We start from the raw sequence: 20,183 nt of genomic DNA, 5'->3' as shown, positions 1-20,183 counted from the left end.
ATGCATTAATTATGAGGCCTAATATGGTGACACATGTCAAAATGAGAATAAAACTATTTTTTTATTAGAATAGAGAGAGAGAGAGAGAGATATTTCATTAAATGAACATTAAATGTTACACATGTTACTATTTAATTGCGTAGGAGTATTTATAGGAACTAGAAGTAGGAGAATATTTAATTTCTCTTAAAAAAAATTATGGTAATTATCTCCAAGAAATTTTGATTAACCTAAAGCATTATCTAGCATTTATTAATTACATAAGTATGGGACATGGAGATTTTCGAAATCCTCATGGGATTTTTTAAAATTCCTTGTGGACTATGATTATTAAATTATTTTGAAATCCTTTTCTTATTTGTAAATATGCAAATGTTAACGATCAATGATTTTAAGGGTATTTAGGTCAAAAACAACGATGGATTGGGAAAAAAAATAAACATTGTCTAAAGTTGTCACACCCCCAAACCGGAACAACGGAAACGTTCGGGGGCGGAGGACGTCATGTAGAGTATCATAATAATGAATATTAGTAATCAAAGCAATAACAACCATTGTATTAGTAATATAGTGTTTACATTGTATTCGAATCATAGTTTGATTGACTCCAAAAGTAAATAGCAAAAGCAAAGACTTGAAGCTACTACGCTCCGTCTTCTCGGAGCCTACACGTGTACATGTCTACTAGTTTCCTGAGAATACAAGTGATTTTGAAAGTGTGTCAACATTTAAGTTGGTCAGTTCATAAGCATGTTTTAGAAAGTATGTTCTTTGTTCCTTGAAAATGTCGTGTTTTCCTCCAGAAAATCCTATATTTTCTTTATAAGTGATGTAACCATAGAAGATTCTTCTACGATTACTTAGCGAATACAAGTTATATGTAATGTAGATTGAATCGACAGTTGAATGTGTGGTTCTACCCTAAGCCCATAGCAAAACAAGGAACGGGAAATAAGGTGGAAGTCATACATTCCACTGCCTATCAGATCTTCATTATATATAACCCTAACATATTCACTAGTTAATAAAAGAGTTAACAAATATGATCCTTTTACATGTGTTACATGTGATAAGGGTTCCTTCAGAAAATCTTATATTTTCTTAATAAGTAATGAGACCCATATTGGTTCCTACAATGATTACTTAGTGTATACTAGGTATATATAAAGTTATATTAAACGGACAGTTAAATGTGTGTATCTTCCCTATGCCCACAACCAAACAAGGAACAGGAAATAAGGCGAAAATCACACATTCCACTACCTATCGGATATTATTTATATATACCCCTGATGTATAAGCTAAGGAATCATAGAATTAACACTCATGGTCCTAAGCGAAGAGTGAGTAATCGTATTTGTTACCAGAAAGTTGAATTGTAAACTATTTGCTTGTAAAATAATGATGTTTATCTTGAAAAGTCCTATATTTTCCATAAAGTCGAATTGTAGTCTTAAACGTTCCAATACCGAAAAGTACAAGTATTTTTCCATACATAAATTAATGATATGTAGTTTTATTATTAAGTAACACTAGCTAAAGACGTGTTTGCCCATTAAACTAGATGTGATGTTAATACCCTCTGATGATCACTTAGTACGTAGGAGTTATATAAAATCGAGATTGACCAAATAGTCAAATGGTTGATTCTATCTTATGCCCACAACCAAATAAGGAACAGGAAATAAGGCGGAAATCATACATTCTATTGCGTACCGGATATTAATCTCATATAACCCTAATGTATATACTAAGGAATCTTAGAGTTATTACTCCTTTAGACTGTTTGAAAAGTATATTAATACGTAAAAGTGTCCTTTTTTTCTTCATGTGAGTTCTTATAACCATGCTAATATGACGGATTGTCACAACTAGCATTTTTGGCTAGGAAATTCAGTCTTCATGTAATCAACTCTTGAGTAACTTGTAATCTAAGTTGAAGTTTTGTGCAAATGCACCTTCCAAGAACAACTATTTGAATCGAAACTCACGCGTAAAGTCCAAAACCCAATTCAATACATTTCACACAATCAACTATGGGTTTGTAACCCTAATGTCCCGGTTCAAACTCAGAATGGACCAGGATCCTCTTATTGGGCCTAAAGGTCCAATAAACTTTCGATTTGGCTATTTTGGGCGAAGGAACTCCATTTGGGCTCTAATTGGACCCACATTCGTTAAACCATAGCATTTTGGGCAATGTTGGGCCTAAAATGACTCATTTTGTTTTCATGGGCCTTATTGGGCCGTAAATAACTTTCTTGAACATTATTAGGTCGTAAACCCTCATATGGACCCAATGGGCAAAAAATTTCCACATTATCGAATATATTCAATAATGGCCCAAACAATTCTTTTCTTTTCCTCCTTACTCCACTTTCGGTTATATATATATATATATATATATATATATATATATATATATATATATATATATATATATATATATAATAAAACTCAATTCAACAAAACTTTGACACCTCACTTTTATTGATTGGATTTCCAAGATAATTACATCACATACTTCTATGATTAGTTTCCTAATCCTCTGTGTATTATCCATTCCACACTCTTTCTTCTTCTTCTTCTTACCCTCGGCCACCTCTCTATTTTCAACACTTCATCCAAAACTTTAATCCACACAAGAATTCTCTCTAAGCTCTCAAGGAATTCTCACTCTTCCCTCTCCAAATTCGTGAGTGCTAGTGTGTGAGTCCAATAATACTTCATCCACAAATCCACTCATTTTGGTAAGCTACTTCTCATCAATATGTTTAACTCCATGTGATGTACTTACTTCTTTTAACACCCCATTTCGTGATCCATGTTCCTTAGAAACCCATAAGTTCGAGATCTACTCAAGGGAGCTTGCTATGGCTGAAATCTCTCTCATTCTTCACCAAAAACCGAATTCATCAAACCAAAGTGAGTTCATACCCCCTATTTTTGGTTTTAATAGGTTTTGGGGGAGAATACAAGTTGTTTTATGTAGATCTATGTGTATATGCTTGATTATGTGTGTTTTTCATGATATATGTTTTGATTATGTGTTGTAAACTTCATAAGCTCGAGACTCGAGAGGTTCCGGACCAGGAGGACCCCTTTTGGGTCTTGTTTCGTGAGATAGCAGGTCGAAGGAGAAGGGAACCATGAGTGGCAATGATCCGTAAGTAGTTAAAATCAAGTGTAATTCAGGCCGAAAAAATAACTTGAACAGATGATAGTCTTGATCCGCAGCAGCCTGGACCGAATGGGGTCTCAGACCGGAAGTAGTCCCGGACTGAAAGGGGTTTCGATCCATCGGTGTTTTCGGTTCTCATACAGCCTCGATCCTAAATCAGGTTTCGGTTCTATGTAGCTTTGGTCATGAAGTAGGTTCGGTCCTAAGACTAGTTTGGGTTCTATACGGCTGTTTTTCAAATAGCTCCTCGTTTTGAGTGGGTTTTTGGCCAAGTTAATGGTTGGGATGCCCTAGTGATTTATAAAACGATGAAAGAGATTTTTAAGAGAGATCTGGGAGAGTTTTGGGAGAATCTTTGTTTGTGACCTTTGTTGGTGTTTATCCCTTTTAATGCATGATTTGTAAATCTCGTTAAGCCTTGTTATGGGTGTTATATGCCCCCAAAGGGTACGTAGTCATGTCTTTATCGAGTCGTTACATCACTTTTCCCTGATTAGGGTTTTGGATTTCCACCATACATGAAGTCCTTAAGCAATACTTTGAATTAAGATGGTGCGTTGTACAACAGTAAACATATTGTAAACCCTAATATACAAGGGTTGGTTGGGTTGACTGAATTGACTTGATTGACTTTGTTTGCCTTTAACTTGACGGCAAATTAACAGTTGTCACATCATCCCCTCGTTAGAAGGAATTTCGTCCCGAAATTAGCATTTCGACCGGGACTTCATACAAAGTGGATGCTCTCATAGATTTCAATTTCGTCGAATGGTATCATAAGAGTCACGTTTGACGGAGACTTCTTTAAATCTAGCACGTGGGAGATCGAATATACGTTGTTAAGTTCTTGTGGTAGTCAAAGTTTGTATGCCACTGGGTCAATCCTGGCAAGGGTTTCGAACAGCCCAATGTACCTTGGATTTAGTTTTCCCACGTTTATCAAAACATATCATTTCTTTCCATGGTGAGACCTTCAGTAGTACTTGGTCACCAATCCTGAAATTCCAAGGGTTTGCATTGCTTAATTATGTAACTCTGATCCCGAGGTGCTTTTCGATCTTTCCCGCATTTAGGCCATCTTTTTCCATCTTGTTGGCTTCCTTTAGTTGGCAGGAAGTGTGCAGATTTGGTCAACCTAGTAACGATTTCCACATTGGTATCAAGACCACCCGTTGTCTTAGGTAACTTGGTTATGGAATCCGTGGTTATTCGTTTGCACTTCTATTTTGGGTATTTCTTGTTGTTGTAGTAGACCCGACGACTTTTGGTACTCTACCTTGACCTTGGAGCAAGTTAGACACTTGCTCACATAGGTAGCTATCTCGGCCTTCATGTTCGGCCACCAATAGAGTTTCCTCAGGTCCAAGTACATCTTTTTTGAACCAGGATGTACGGAGTATCGAGTTTTGTGTGCTTCGTTCATGACAATGTCCCTAAACCCACCGAACTTCGGTGTCCAAATTCTGCTCATGAGATAACGAGTTTCTTCGTCCTTGACTTCTAGGTTCTTATCCATTCCTCTTAATGCCTCACTTGTCACATTCTTTGGTTTCAAAGCTTCCATCTAGGCCTCTTTGATTTGTGTACACAAGTGTGAATGGATCGTTATTGTTAATGAGTTTACTTCCTTTCTGCTTAAGGCATCTGCCACAACATTGGCCTTGCCCGGATGATAGAGAATCCCGCACTCGTAGTCATTTAGCAGTTCTACCCATTGTCTATGCCTCATGTAGAGCTCCTTCTAATTGAGGACGTGTTGCAGGCTCTTGTGATCGGTGAAAATTGTGCATTTGGTCCTGTAGAGGCAGTGCCTTCGGATCTCTAGGGTGAATACTACCGCTCCTAGTTTGAGGTGATGAGTTGCATCGTCGACCTAATGAGTCTTTAGTTGTCATGAGGGATAAGCGATGATGTCTCCTCGTTTCATCAACGCACACCGAAGGCCTCGACTCGATGTATCGTGGTAGACCACAAAGTCTTCGGTTCCTCCTGGTGAGGATAAGAATCGGAGTGCTGCACAGGGCAGTTTTAGCGTTTGGAATGCAGTTTCTTGCTTCTCTCTTCATGAATTTTGATCCTCGCTTGTCGGTCCAGCGGATCTTCACTATTGCGCTTGTTGTTTAGATCGGTAGGAGGAGTATGGGTTCGATTCGCTTGCCTGGGTTCATTTGAATGGTAGAACGTTCGTTTCTACTATTAGGTAGCTTTATCCCGGAGTTCATGGTAGGACTTACACCTAGTCCATATATCATTAACTTGAGCATACATGTCTTATATAATTAAGATTGGTAAGACAGTCGGATGGTTGACTCTGCCCCCAATTCCACAACAAGACAAGGAACAGGAAATGGGGCGGAAACACACATCCCACGTTTGTAGAATCTTAATTATATACCACTCTCACGTATACACATAGTACTTATAGGTTGACTGTATTCATCCCAAGCCTCCGTGCTTGAACTTTTATCTGTTGCACGAGTGATATAGACAGAGGGTTTGCTTCGAATACTTCGAAAGGGTTTCAGATGGTATAATACTCCTTTCTTGAGTACTTCGTGGTTTCATAACGAGGGATGACCCGAAGGTCCGTGTCGGATTTGTGGCCATGAGAGACGTGGGTTTCGATATTCGGTTGGTTAAGCGAAGGGTCTTCTCGTAGCACATGCAATTGGTAAGGTGAGGACAAAACCAATCCATATTGAATGACGACGTTAGATTCTCTTAGTGGAATATGTGTCAAGTTGTATTCGAAAGAATTTTTTTTTAAGGAGAAAATGTATCCTGTGCTTCTTGTTAATACCTTCTGTTTTTGGTTGGTGTTATGATTACTGTAAAGAATTTGTATCGCAACAACTAAATCCGGTAGTAGGTATGTTTCGAAAGAGTAATTTATGTATACAAGTGTTTTTGGTTTTGATTTGAATGAAAGAGTAGTTTAACTACTTCTCGATAGACGGTAATCTTAGAAAACATACCACGTACATTACAAACATACGGTACTTAAACAGTCTTCTTTTTTAAACATTCCTAAAAGTCCTAGTAAGGTTCCTTGTTTCATCAGCTGGTTCGGTTGTCACACTCCTCCTGCCCCTTCGTCATTCCTCTCGGTTGGACAGCCCCTCTTGAAGTGTCCCACTTCTCCGCATATGTGGCATACTGGACTTACACCAGTATTGGTGGTTGAAGCGATGTGTTGGGTCGGGGTCCTATAGAAGCGATGGTAGTTACACTTGTTACACTCTAGAAGTGTTCCCATATATTGTATGTCTGGTGCTTAAGTGATAGATGTTGTGGCTGATGTCGAGGCATGTGTTGTGATTGTTGTCGTAATAACAGTGGCAGCCACGGATTGCTGTCTTTCAGCGAGTTTTTGAGATAGGTTGCGCTTCTTTTTCTCCCAAAACTTCCGTTTCTTGCCCTTAGGTTTGTGTTATGGGGCTTCTTTCTTTGTAGACACCCACTAGTGTTCTTGATTGTTACTACGATTAGTATTTCCGGCACTATCTCCGTCCCTGCTGGCGTTGTTAGCATTGAGTTGTGTCAGGACGGCTGTCACGGCTGCCGTGACTGCAACTTGAAAAGTAGCAGAGTCTATCTGCAGGGTTGGTGCCTTGCTAGTTGGTTGGTTACCTCCTGGTGAAGACATAATTCTATTTCATGATAAGAAACGACTTCATGAGTGGGTATGATTACCTCTAGTACATTCCTACAATTTATATTCACATGTATAAATTTCGCACTTCGTTGTACTATTCTTAGTGTTTCTGCTAAACATTCCTAAGATGGAGTTACGGTAATGGTTAGAAGTAGGTTTCGTACGAGTGTTAAGTTTTCCTATCCTATTATTGTTCTCTTGCAAGCATGCTTTATGGCGGGGTTTTGATGGGATTTAGTGCATTATTGTTGCTATGATCGTACCCCATGGGTCTATGAAGAAGGCACCTTTTAATCGTAATGTTTTTAGAAAGTGAGACGATAATGAGTCTTTAGGAACAGTTATATGTCATGAGTTACCTTCTAAGCTTTATCTTAGTTCTAGGTGTATTGCATTCCAATTTTTATGGTGTTCCGAAAATGACTCATAATTAAAGTCTATATATATAATAAACTTATGAATTTTAGTTCTACTGTTTCAAATGATATCTTGTAACTTGATCCATACTAGGCCCCTCCTACCACCTCTTGGCGTATACTAGTTACATATAATTAAGACTTAATGGACCTTCGAATCTAATGGATCTTCCCTAAGCCCACAACCAAACAAGGAACATGATCTAATGCGGACACATCATTTCTGAGTGGACACACTCTTAATTATATATAACTTTGTTGTATACAAAAAGCAATGATAAATTATCCCCTAGTAACGATAAACATTGTTGTGAACTCGATGGTAATTCTCTCAATGAAATAATATGTATCCCCATTTCATTGATATGATTTAGTACCCGGAGTTTGGAAAATTTGAGCTTGATGCAGGTCTACATTAATGCCAGGAAAAGTTTTGACAACAAATAAACCCTTCGACTAGTGTATCGACTACGTCGCAGGGTTGGATTTACACATGTAGGAGAGTAGCACCAACGCATACTCATAACCCTATTCTATATCAAAACGGTAGTAGTGTGAACACTACCCATGGCGGTCGCTGCTATGGGCTTGGAACTCTACCACTTGGTGCTCTGCTTTAGTCAAGCGTTTCTCTAACGTGGCATGGTTTCCACTTAGTGTCCAAATATTCGTCTTGGGTTGCGGCCGGTTCTCTTTGGAGGGCCTCGGTATGGTGCTTGGCTTGGTCATGTTCCAAAAGTAGGGCCAAACATTTCCCTTGGCTCCAGAGTCTCAAGGTTTCGGCCCATTGGAGCAGGAATGATCGTCCGGGTGCCGGGGCAAGAGGTGAGTTGTTGACTTCGTGTTCCTCCTCGGAGTCCTCGTCCATTCCTTCTTCGTCTTCATCTCCTGCCGGATCTTCCTCTAGATCTTCTTCGGGTTCTTCTTCAAACACTTCCTTTGGATCTTCTTGTGGGTCTTCCTCTATCCATCCTCCATTTCCTTGGTTCGAGTAGTAGGGGTCTCCTTGTAAGTAGAGTCTTCTTGTGATGTCCGTGCGAGAATAAGGGTGTAAGAGGTAGATAATGCATATTACTAGAAATAATTATAGGGGTTTGATCCTCATTAGTTACTTCTATAATGACATAGTGCATACCAGTTATATAAAACGAAAGATATGATAGACCTTTAAATAAGTGATCCTACCCTAAGTCCACAAGCAAACAAGGAATAGGAAGTAAGGCAAAGATCACGGATTCCAAGTCTATCACATCTAAGTTATATATAACCTTAGTGCGTTCACTTAGTGATTATAGACCTACCATCAAGGATCTGTTTAGTTCTCACATAAGTTATAGTACCACAAAATACTCCTATAGTATTTTAAATGTTTAGGTTCGGTTCTATGGTAGTTCTTGTACGAGTGTTGTTAGGTTGTCGGACTTATTGCCCACTTCGTTCATCCCCCAATATATGTGGTCACTCCTCGGACAAATATAGTTGATCATGCTATATTCCTCCGAGATTTGATTACATATTCCGGGGCACACCCGCATCATACAACTCATCTTCCTTTTCTTTATGTTCTCTTCCTAGCCATGACACTAAGCTAACATGTATGCATGTACTCATACTTTTAACATGAAATTATTTCATCTCTAAAAGTATAGTTGTTTGAAAATGTTTAAAGTAGAGACTTATAGTCTCAATGCATTTATAGTTACATATCTTATGTGGTTCGATATACCTAGTTCCCTATAAACAATGCTCTGATACCAATCTATCACACCCCCAAACCTTGGATGGCGGAAACGTCCGGGGGTGGCAGACTTCATGTATAGTATCATGGTAATGAGTATATAAATGAGCACAGTAAATACAACCAATCATAAATATAATCGGAAAAAGGTTACATGATTTCAGGTGTTACATGTTTCAAAAATTGATTAAAACATGATGTCAAAATAATTGTTCGACTCCGTAGCGTTCCATCCTCAAAAGCTTGTGGTTACCTAGTTTCGTTGATTTCCTAAGAATACAAGTAGTTTTGAAAAAGTGTCAACAATTAAGTTGGTGAGTTCATAAGCATTTAGATGAAGAGTTTGAATACCGTTCTTTGTAATGAGTTGTGTGTTACCAAGAAAAATCCAATATTTTCCTTATAAAAGTGATATGTGGTCTCAAATTCCAAGACCTAAAGTGTACAAGTAATATCCATACTTATTGTTATAAAAGTGACTTTAAATCGACATAAAACCCTTTTTGATTTATAAATTCCCCGTAAACTTTAAGTGTTGTTAACTCCCTATGTGAGTCACTATAACCATACTATGACTAACTGAACCTGCTACAACGTTTTTCAGGCATCGGAAAGATATGATATTTGTCACCCCTAGCCTGCCGACAGAACTGTTGCGAACAGCTAGATTGTGGGGTGTCAATCCCAATATAGATCTATACACAACTATCACGTTCTCCCTACAAGAGACTCTAGTTATAACTGTCAGGAAATTTTAACCCGTACTCCAGGAGTACAATGAAGAATGTCTCACAGTTTACGTTAACGAGTTTACATGTTGTGTGTGAATGTAAAACCTTTTTCTGTCAAAATAAAAACTTTTGTAATGTGTTTATTGTGTAAATGACACATAAACACTACCTATTATAGCTTATAAAAGACGTTTTGTAATGGTAGAAATCCTTTTTGTATATGATATAAACCATTATACTAAGGTACAATAAATAAAATCCAAACAACATGTATTTATATATAATAATACACACCTTGCTCAGCAAGTTACAAGGTGTAAGTGAAGTTATTAACCATTTTGCTAGTTTTATCTTTTTTGTTCCTGTTCTTGGAAAAATTATAGATAAATCATTTTAGGACTAAATCAGAATCCATAAATTCTAAGAGTTTAGAAAATGTGTCTACTTTATTTATAATTTTTATTGTGATTTTTAGTAACCTCTAACTTGTGTGAAAACGTCCATATTCATAGACTCGTCCGAAAATGTTTCAAAAATGATAGACAGTTTTGTAAAAATCGCCATAAATTATAGAAAAGTCGTATAGAGATGTGCAAGTAGTCAGTTTAAAGGTATAAAATTGAGCGATTTGCATATAAAACAATTTTGAAAAATATTGACTTTAAGATGGCCACAACAGTCTGTGAATAGAACTCTAATTTTTTGTGTTGTATTAAGGTGATTTAACTTGTATTCCCCCCCCCCCCCCTAAAACTTGAAGAAAACATGAAATTGTAGGGGTATGAACTCACCTTGAGTGATTCCCTGTGATGGATGATGAAAAAAAAAAGGTTTCCTAGTCAAGAACACTTGGAGGATGCTTGATGATTTGAAGATCTGGGAACAAATATGACGATATTTGTATAAGAATCCATGATCTGAGTGATGGATTGCAGAATATTCAAGTGTAGGAGGAAGATACTTACCAAATTAGGAGGTGGATACTCAGGAACAGCCTTGAAGTCTCAAGTTTTTGGAGAGAGGAAAAGAGAGAGAAATGAGTTTACTTTTTGGTGAGAAGTGAAGTCTTTGTGGAAAAGGAAAGGTTTCTAGACTTTGATTAATGATAGAAGTGGGCAAACTTGTTGAAGAAGGGTGAAAAGGTACAATGAATAGATTTAAGGTAGGAAATCATGTGGAGTGTTGGAGAAAAGATTTGATTTGGCTAGATACTTAGGGCAAAAGTGCCATAAAGTTGTCATAGAGTAGGTATGTGGAATAGGCTGTGTCATAACATTTTGGAAAAGTCAACCAACCCTTAAAGAATATCTTGTACAAAAGATATTGTCTAGACTAAGGTTTTTCCTAGGATTTAATAAATTGTGATTCCTAGATATAATAAGGAAAGGTTCTACTTTACAAAGTTGGAAATGAAGAAGAGTGTTCGAAGTTACAAAAGCCCGTTCGGAGTCGGGAACGTCCGTCCAGAGTTCATTCTTGGTTCCAGAGTGAACGTGTGAGGGTTATCAACTTCCAAAAAGGCCTTGTCTTCCGGGGTCGCAATGTTCGTCTGATGTGCGTCCTTCAATGGCGGATTGGTTTCGGATGAGAATGTTCCGAAGTGGGAGGGTATTACGGAGCATGCAGGGTCATCCTGTTCTTTTTAAAAGGTTCATGTTCGAGACTCGGGAGGTTCCGGACCAGGAGGGTCCCTTTCGGGTCTTGTTTCGTGAAATTGCAGATCGAAGGAGAAGGGAACCATAAGTGGTGATGATCCGTAAGTAGTTGAAATCGGGGGTAATTCAGGCCGGAAAAATAACCTAAACAGATGATAGTCTTGATCCGCAGCAGCCTGGACCGAATGGGATCTCAGACCGGAAGTGATTCCGGACCGAAAGGGGTTTCGGTCCATCGGTGTTTTCGGTTCTCATGCAGTCTCGGTCCTAAAGCAGGTTTCGGTTCAATGTAGCTTCAGTCCTGAAGTAGGTTCGATCCTAAGGCTTGTTTGGGTTCTATATGGTTGTTTTTCAAATAGCTCCTCGTTTTGAGTGGGTTTTGGGCCAAGTTAACAGTTGGGATGCCCCGGTGATTTATAAAAAGTTGAAAGAGATTTTGAAGAGAGATCTGGGACAGCTTTGGGAGAATCTTTGTTCGTGACCTTTGTTAGTGTTTAACCCTTTTAATGCAAGGCTTGTAAACCTTGTTAAGCCTTGTTACGGGTGTTATATGCCCCCGAAGGGTACGTAGTCATGTATTTATCGAGTCGTTACATCACTTTTCCCTTATTAGGGTTTTGGATTTCTAGCATACATGAAACCCTTAAGTGATACTCTGTATTAAGACGGTGCGTTGTAAAATAGTAAACATGTTGTAAACCCTAATATAAAAGGGTTGGTTGGGTTGACTGAGTTGACTAGATTGACTTTGTTTCCCTTTAACTTGACCAAAAATTGACGTTTGTCACAGTTGTCCTTTTACATGCTATTAGGCCTGGAACTTACATTACATGTTTATTTGGACCCTCGTACTCTATTTACATGCGTGTGACCTCGTACATTCACATACATACACTTTGGCCCTTGTATACGTACAATATATTCGAAAAACATTATTTACTATGTTAAATAGTGTGATACAATATTCGCGTAAATTTAGTTAATTTTCTTGTGAGACACGTATTCATCGGTACGTATCTAGCGTACAACCTTAAGTCATGTAGTTATAACTAGAGTCTCCTGGAGGGAGAGCGGGAGTTTGTGTATAGATCTATATGGGGGTGACACCCCACGCCTGAGTTGCTCACTACCGTTAGACTATGCAAGTATAGGGCGACAAACCTTACCTTAAACAAGTCGACGCTTGAGAAACGTCATGACCGGCAGATCAATCATATCAAGTATGGTTATAACGAACTCACAGAGAAATTAACTCCATTATAAAATTTACGGAATACATTTACAACTTGGTAACACAGTAACATACATACACCGGTACTAGGTCTTAGGGTGTTAAGACCGCAACATTTTATAAACAGACAATATCGGATTGTCTGGAGAAAAACATACAACTGTACAATAACTCCTACATAAAACAGAAAATATCAGATTTTTGGAAACATTCACTTTATACAATTTCAAACATTAACACGCATGTATTAATACAAGATCAGACACGAAACATTTCAAACCATTTTTCAGAAAATATCGGATTTTTTGGTGTTTAGAAAGAAATACAAAATTGTTTACTTAAACATGCTTATGAACTCACCAACATTATATATGTTGACGTTTTCAAATAACTTGTATTCTTAGGAAATCATTAAGCATGTGGACTTCAAGAACATGAGAATTTTGTTGTACTTGTTTTGCTACCATATACATTATGTTGTTGGCATGTAACTTTATAATACAATACTTGATGTAAACAATAATGGATGTATTTTGAATATATGATGATGGTGTTTGTCATGTTTCATTTATATCCACTGTGATGATATTCCAAGGCTAAGTCACCCAACCCCCGAACGTTTTGGTCGTACTCTTCAGTTCGGGGTGTGACAGATAGGTATCAAAACAATGTTTATAGTGAACTGGTATATCTAGTCATACAAGATATGCAACTATAAATACATTGGGACTAAAATACTCTGAACAAAATAAAAATCCATACTTATGTGTGCATTTTAAGGTAATAACATAATAAGAAATCGTAAAAATCTTTGGAGGATTTGAGTAATGAGTCTCTAATAGAAAATTAATACTAGTATACTTGCTACTACAATAGAATTATGTCAATATTGTGTCAAAATTTTATATTGTTAAGTTAGACATATTTTCTGAAATGGTTAAATTTTATAATTCATGTGATTAAAATAACTTTGGATATTATTTTCCACATTTTTGTAATATTAATTGAGGTTATTTCAATACATATAAATGTTTTAAACTCCTAAAAATCAAAAATATTATCAAAAAATTTCCAAAAATTCTCAAACTTTGAAATTTTATTCTAAATACAGTAGAGGTATTCCATAAATTTTCCCTTGATTTTTTATGGGATTAACTATTTTTCCAATTATAAAAGATATTTTTCACTTAGTTTTGCTATTTTTCTTTGTTTTATTCTCTTGAATAATCATTAATTGGTGAATAATTATCAAACAGTTAAAGTAAATTTCCAAAATTTTGGTAAACTTCATTTACAGTGTACATAATGCGGGAAAAAAATACCAATAGTGATTTTTATATAATGTAATCCGATTTTGTGGATTTAAGTGTATTTAATCTTAGAAAATAAAAGAAAAATAGCATACTGAATAGAAAAATCATCCAAAATTTTATTTACAGTTCTAATATATTATAAGGTCTTCTGTTATATTTTCATGAATTTTGGATGAGTGTAGCTATTTTTCATCAATTTGATCCCTTAAATATTCATTAAATCAGGAAAAATATAAAATTGTCTTGGAAAAATCTGGATAATTTGTCATGGAGTTATTATCATGTCTAGAAGATGCGAAAATTATGAAATATTGTTTTCGAATTCATAATTATATGTTACTATTTATTTTTCTTCAACAACAATAAATTCGAAATCAACAAAAAAACAGCCACATAAATGCATGCAACTTCATGAGAAGTCTTTAGTTAGTGCATAGGAAATATACGATATTTACTAGAATTTATTGAACAACAAAGTATTTTATATGAATTATTGCTCTGTTTTATCGCAAAAATAATAATAAATCGAGAAAAATGATTTAGTTTCTGAATATTTCCAGATCATCTTGTTTTCTTGTCTTTATTATGGGAAAAATCGGATTTGATCAGAAAAGAAGGTTTAGATATTTATTTGGGAATAATCCTTTATGAACCTATTTGAAAGCTTTTAACAACAAACTTTGATGATCAAGCCTCTAAGCTTGAAGATCATCACACACATGTTAGTTTTTGGGTGAAATACTACCACCATCATCATAAAAATCATGTTTATGAACATATAATTCATAATCCATCCATAGAATGGTGTAGAAGAAGACAAAGTTCATGAAAACACAAAGTTATGAAGGAAAAAGTGAAGGGAGAATGAAAGTTTTGTGATTACCTCTAGAACAACACTTGATGATGAATGTTTTAAGTGTTATGAGATTATATTTTCTGGAAATTTCCGTGGTTGATGGTGAGAGGAAGAGAAAATATTGGTGGTGAAGTGTGAGAGAGAAGAGAGTGAAAGAGAAATGAAGAGGTGGTGTGTAAGAATGGCTTAAATGATCACTAGTTTGGAAAGAGTGTTAAATGAAGAGGTGGATTGTAAGAATGGCTTAAATGATCACTAGTTTGGAAAGATTGTTAGTAGTAAAGGGGGAGAAGGAAATTTAGGGGATGAGAGAGAGTTTTATTTTCATCCATTTTTATAAAATTCTATTATTTTATAAAAATATCAATTTTTTTATAAAATGTGCACATTAACCTAGTTTTTATTCATAAAACATTGATTTTTGACTTATAAATCAAGGGTAAATGTTAATAACTTAATGTTTTTTATTTTCCTTGATTATATTTCCCTAAATTTAATTATTTTAAGATTATATTATAAGTTTCATAAGTATTTTTATAGAATTCTTGATGTAAAACTTTATAAAATTTAGGTTTTAGGGATTTTAGGGTTTTGAGATTTAATAAATCTTTGGATATCAAAATCAATATAATCTTTGAGACTTCAATTAATCTTACTGTATAATAACTCTTTTATAGTTATAAATAATGTTTGTAACTCATTTTATCGATTTATTGACATTCTATGTAGTGATTCCGAGATTCAAGCGAAATTGAGGAATATACTAGTCCTAATTTTCAACTTTAACTAAAGTTCCTACGTGACTCGTGTCACAACCCCAGACCATGGATGAAGGAAACGTCTGAGGGTGGCTGACTTCATGCATAATATCATGACAAAGAATACAATAGTGATCACAGTACATACAACCTCCCATATATATATATATATATATATATATATATATATATATATATATATATATATAATCGAAAAAGTTACATAATATTCAATCGTTATATGTTTCGATATTAATTACAATATGATATAGAAATGATTTGTTGAACACCGAAGCGTTCCATCCTCAAAAAGCTTGCGGTTATCTTATCTCATTGATTACCTGAGAATACAAGTAGTTTTGAAAGAGTGTCAATAATAAAGTTGGTGACTGCATAAGCTTTCGGATGTAGCGTTTGAAAACCTTCGTTTGTATATGTGTTGTATGCTCAAGAAAAATCCAATATTTTCCTTATAAAAATGATGCGCTGTCTCCAATTCCAATACTGCGGTGTATAAATAAACTTTTATACTTATAGAAGTACAAGTGGTTTTAAATCGACATAAAACCCATGTGAATAAATGAATTCCCATAAACTTTATGCTTCGTTAACTCCCTATGTGAGTCGCTATAACCATGCTTCAGACTTAGTAGACCTGTTGCGACGTTCTTCAGACGTCAGAATGTTATGATATTTGTCATCCCTAGCCTGCCGGATAAGCTGTTTCGAGCAGCTTGGATGCGGGGCATCACTCTCGGTATAGATCTATATACAACTATCACGCTCACCCTATAAGAGACTTTGGTTATAACTTACAGGATTTACTAGCACTCTTAAGAGTACAATGAAGAATGTCTCACAATTTACGTTAACGAGTTTACGTGTAATGTGAGTGTAAAACCATTTTTCCGTAGTATAATTGTATTCATTTTTTCATAATATCCGAAAAGTGGAAAATCCATAAACTATAGATATAATAGTTTATCATGTATGCTTGCGGTGATTGGTAAAAGAACCCTTCTATGAATTGTCAACTAGTGTAACGTAATGTTTAACAATTCAGTATTTGCATTTAACACAAAGTAAAAAACTTAATCCTATTCGCCTTGCTCAACATATTACAAGGTGCAAGTAAGTTGGAAATTGTCTAGTAAATCTTGATGATTATTTAAAGATGGTAACTTGTATTCTCCCCCAATAAAACTTAATAAAAACTGTGAGAAATGTAGGGTATGAACTCACCTTATGTGATTCTTTGGGATTTTTTGTGAAAGAAGAGAGGTTTCCGAGTTGATACTGCTTGGAGAAAGAAAAGCTTGAAGGTTTGAGGTACCTAATACAACAATGACGGTATCGTACCAGGTTTCTGTAATTTGAGCGATGAACGGTAGAGTATTCAAGAGTGGAAAAAGAAAAGACTTACCAAGAACGAAGTAAAAACTGAAAAACATCATGGAGATCTTCAAGTTTTAGAGAGAAAATGGGAGGGAGAAAAGGTGTGTTTTGAAGGATATTAACGGGGTTTTAGAGGTACAGATTAAAGTCCTAATGAGTGGATTTGGGTAGGTAAATCTGATGGAGTGTTGGGGAAAAGATTTTTATTGCATTAGCTACTATGGAAATTGTGCCCTATAGTAATTACAGAGTGGTTATGGGGATTAGGTTGTGTCATAACTTTATGGGGAAAGTCAACCATCCCTTGAGAAATATCTTGTACAAATTATATGGTTTTAAATTAGGGTTTTTCCCCAAGGACATGAATACATTGATGGGTTTCTGACATCGATATCATGTTCTGAAATTTGGAAAATTCTATTCGGCGTTGGGGATGTTTATCCGGGGTCGTTCAAGAATCCGGAGTCATTCATGAATCTGGGGTCACCTATAGATCCGGAGTGGCCTTGGTCTTCTAAGGCCGTGACACTCGTGACTGCGGATCCTCACAAGGTGCGTTGGTCCCAGATGGGGTTTCCCATGTTTAATGGCATTCTGTACTTAGGGGTCCTTTTCGAGTTGTTACACTTAGGTTTTTAAGTTGTGAGGTTGGGGTAAATTGTGGTAAGAGTATGAGTTCATGAGACTTAGGATCGAAAGTAAGTTAAGAACCGAAGATGGATCTTGAGCTGCAATAGCATAGACCGAAAGGGGTTTCGGTCCATGAGTGACTCTGGACCAAAGGTAGGTTCGGTCCATAGGTGGTTTCGGTTCCTTTGTTACTTTTCATGATATCTTCCCGTTTCGAGTGATTTTTGACTACGCTATGGGGTTTGGGTACCCCAGTGTTTGATAAAGTTAAGAGATTTAAAGTGACTTTTTTATGATTGTTTTTAGTGTTTAGCCTTGTATCGCGGGATTTGTACTCCTCGTCGTGATTCGTTATGGTTGCTACACACCCTAGAAAGATGTGTAATAGTGATTTTCAACGAGTTGTTCCAATCACTCACCCAACTAGGGTTTGATATTCCCGAATGTGAAATTCTCAAGTGATCCTTTATATTGACTTACCGTGTTTGTACATTAGTGATTATGAAAAGAAAATTCCACTAGATAACTACATACTGGATTTTCTATCTTTTGACTCATTGACTTTATCTTACTCGAATTTGACTTTGACCCGCAGTTGATGGTTGTCACATTATCCCCCTGTTAGAGGGAATTTCGTCCCGAAATTTGCACTTCGAAGAGGATTTTTAAGAGTTGGGGAATAGATTCAGGTATTTCTGCTTCATTTGGTCTTCGCGTTCCCAGGTGAACTCGGGTCTCCGTTTAGCGTTCCACTGGACCTTCAAATGGAAATACGACTATGTTTTGTTCTTTTTATTTCTCGGTCCATGATTTCTACCGATTCCTCTATGAAGTGGAGGCTCTCATTGATTTCAATTTTGTCAAACGGAATGAAAAGAGTCACATTAGACAAGCACTTCTTTAAATTAGACACGTGAAAGATGGGATATATGATATGGTGTTCCTGTAGTAACCACAGTTTGTATGCCACCAGACCGATTTGTACGCGGATCTCGAATGGTCCAATGTACCTTGGATTAAGCTTCCCGTGTTTTCCGAAACGTATCATTCCTTTCCAAGGTGAAAACTTCAGGAGAACAAGGTCACCAATCAAGAATTCAAAGGGTTTACGTCGTCAATCTATATTTGGGCCCTAATGGGCCGAAATTGATCATTTAACACTGATTTGGGCCATAAGTCACTTAGTAGGCCTTATTGGGCTGTAAACATCTTCTTAAATTCTTATGGGCCGTAAATCACTATTGGAGCTCTTATCAAGGCTGAAAACCCTTAATGGGCCCTATTTGGGCCGAAAATCCTTTCATTTACCCTTTTGGGCCATAAACTCGCATGTGAGCCCTCTTGGGCCGAAAACCCATTGGGCTTATGGTTCTCGGCTACACATCAAACCCAAGCCCAAATGATTTTCTTTCCTCCCTTCTCCTATTCTCGGTTGTAAAAAAAAAGAGAAAGAGAGAAATGAAAGGTGGCTTAAAACCATGACACCTCATCTTAGCATTGCATGTATCCATGCAATTGCACCCCATACTTCAACACATGGGAGTATTAACCTCTATGCAAAAAAAAATTCCCTCTCTCTTCTCCTCCTTAACTTCGGTCGAGACCTCCCACCCCTCTCCACTTTTCATTTCAAAATTCACTCACTAATTTCTTTTCCTCTCAATAACACAAGAAAATTCTTCATCCTTCCCTTTAAAATTTCGAGAATTGGGTGTGTATCAAGGAGTTTCTTTCAAGTTTCCATTAACTTGGTAAGCTACTATCACTCTCAAGATGTTTTGTTTCCATTTTTCATTAAGATCATTCTTAAACAACACCATTTTGGTGTTGTGCTTCCTAGGATTATCCTAGTTTCAAAAAAATCCCTTCCACAGAACAAGCTAGGAAAAATATCTCCTTCTATTTTCCCTTCAAAATCGATCAAGCCCAAGGTGAGCTTCATGCCCCCTTGTTTTTGTGATTCACTAACTTTTTGGGGAGAATACAAGCTAGTTTTGTGTTTAATCTTAGTATTTATGCATACTTGTGTGTATTTTCATGATATGTTGTGTGAATATGTTAAGAAACTATGTTAAACACTCATAATCTCGAAATATCTTCCAAGTTTGAAGATATTAGGATAAAAGTTACCTTATGTAACTCACTATGATGCATGAAAAGATTTAACATGTTAAAAGATACTAGAAAACTAAAGAAATCATATAAAGGGGCAATATTTAACAAATAAGAATATTCACGGTTTTATGGGCCAAAAGTGACATTTTTCATAAAAATCGGGTTTTATTGGATATTCACGGTTTTATGGGCCAAAAGTGACATTTCTCATAAAAATGGGATTTTATTGGATATTCACGGTTTAATGGGCCAAAAGTGTCATTTTTCATAAAAAAAAAAGGGACCTTTATCATCATTTTCGGAATTATTGGGCCAAAATGATCATTTTGGATAAATTAGGCCTTTTATGTCATATTGATATTATCTGGGCTAAAATGATTGTTTTTGATAGAAATGGACCATTTATGACACTTTTATTGAATTGGGCCTTAAATGGATACCTTAGTAAAATGGGCCATTTTTGACGATTTGAATAAAATTGGGCCACTTATATACACTTTAGTGAAATT

The sequence above is a fragment of the Lactuca serriola genome, chromosome 1 (genome assembly GCF_051521515.1).
Source record: "Lactuca serriola cultivar US96UC23 chromosome 1, Lser_US96UC23_V15, whole genome shotgun sequence".
Lineage (NCBI taxonomy): Eukaryota > Viridiplantae > Streptophyta > Magnoliopsida > Asterales > Asteraceae > Lactuca > Lactuca serriola.
The sequence above is the reverse complement of the archived record's forward strand: the minus strand, read 5'-3'. Positions refer to the sequence as shown.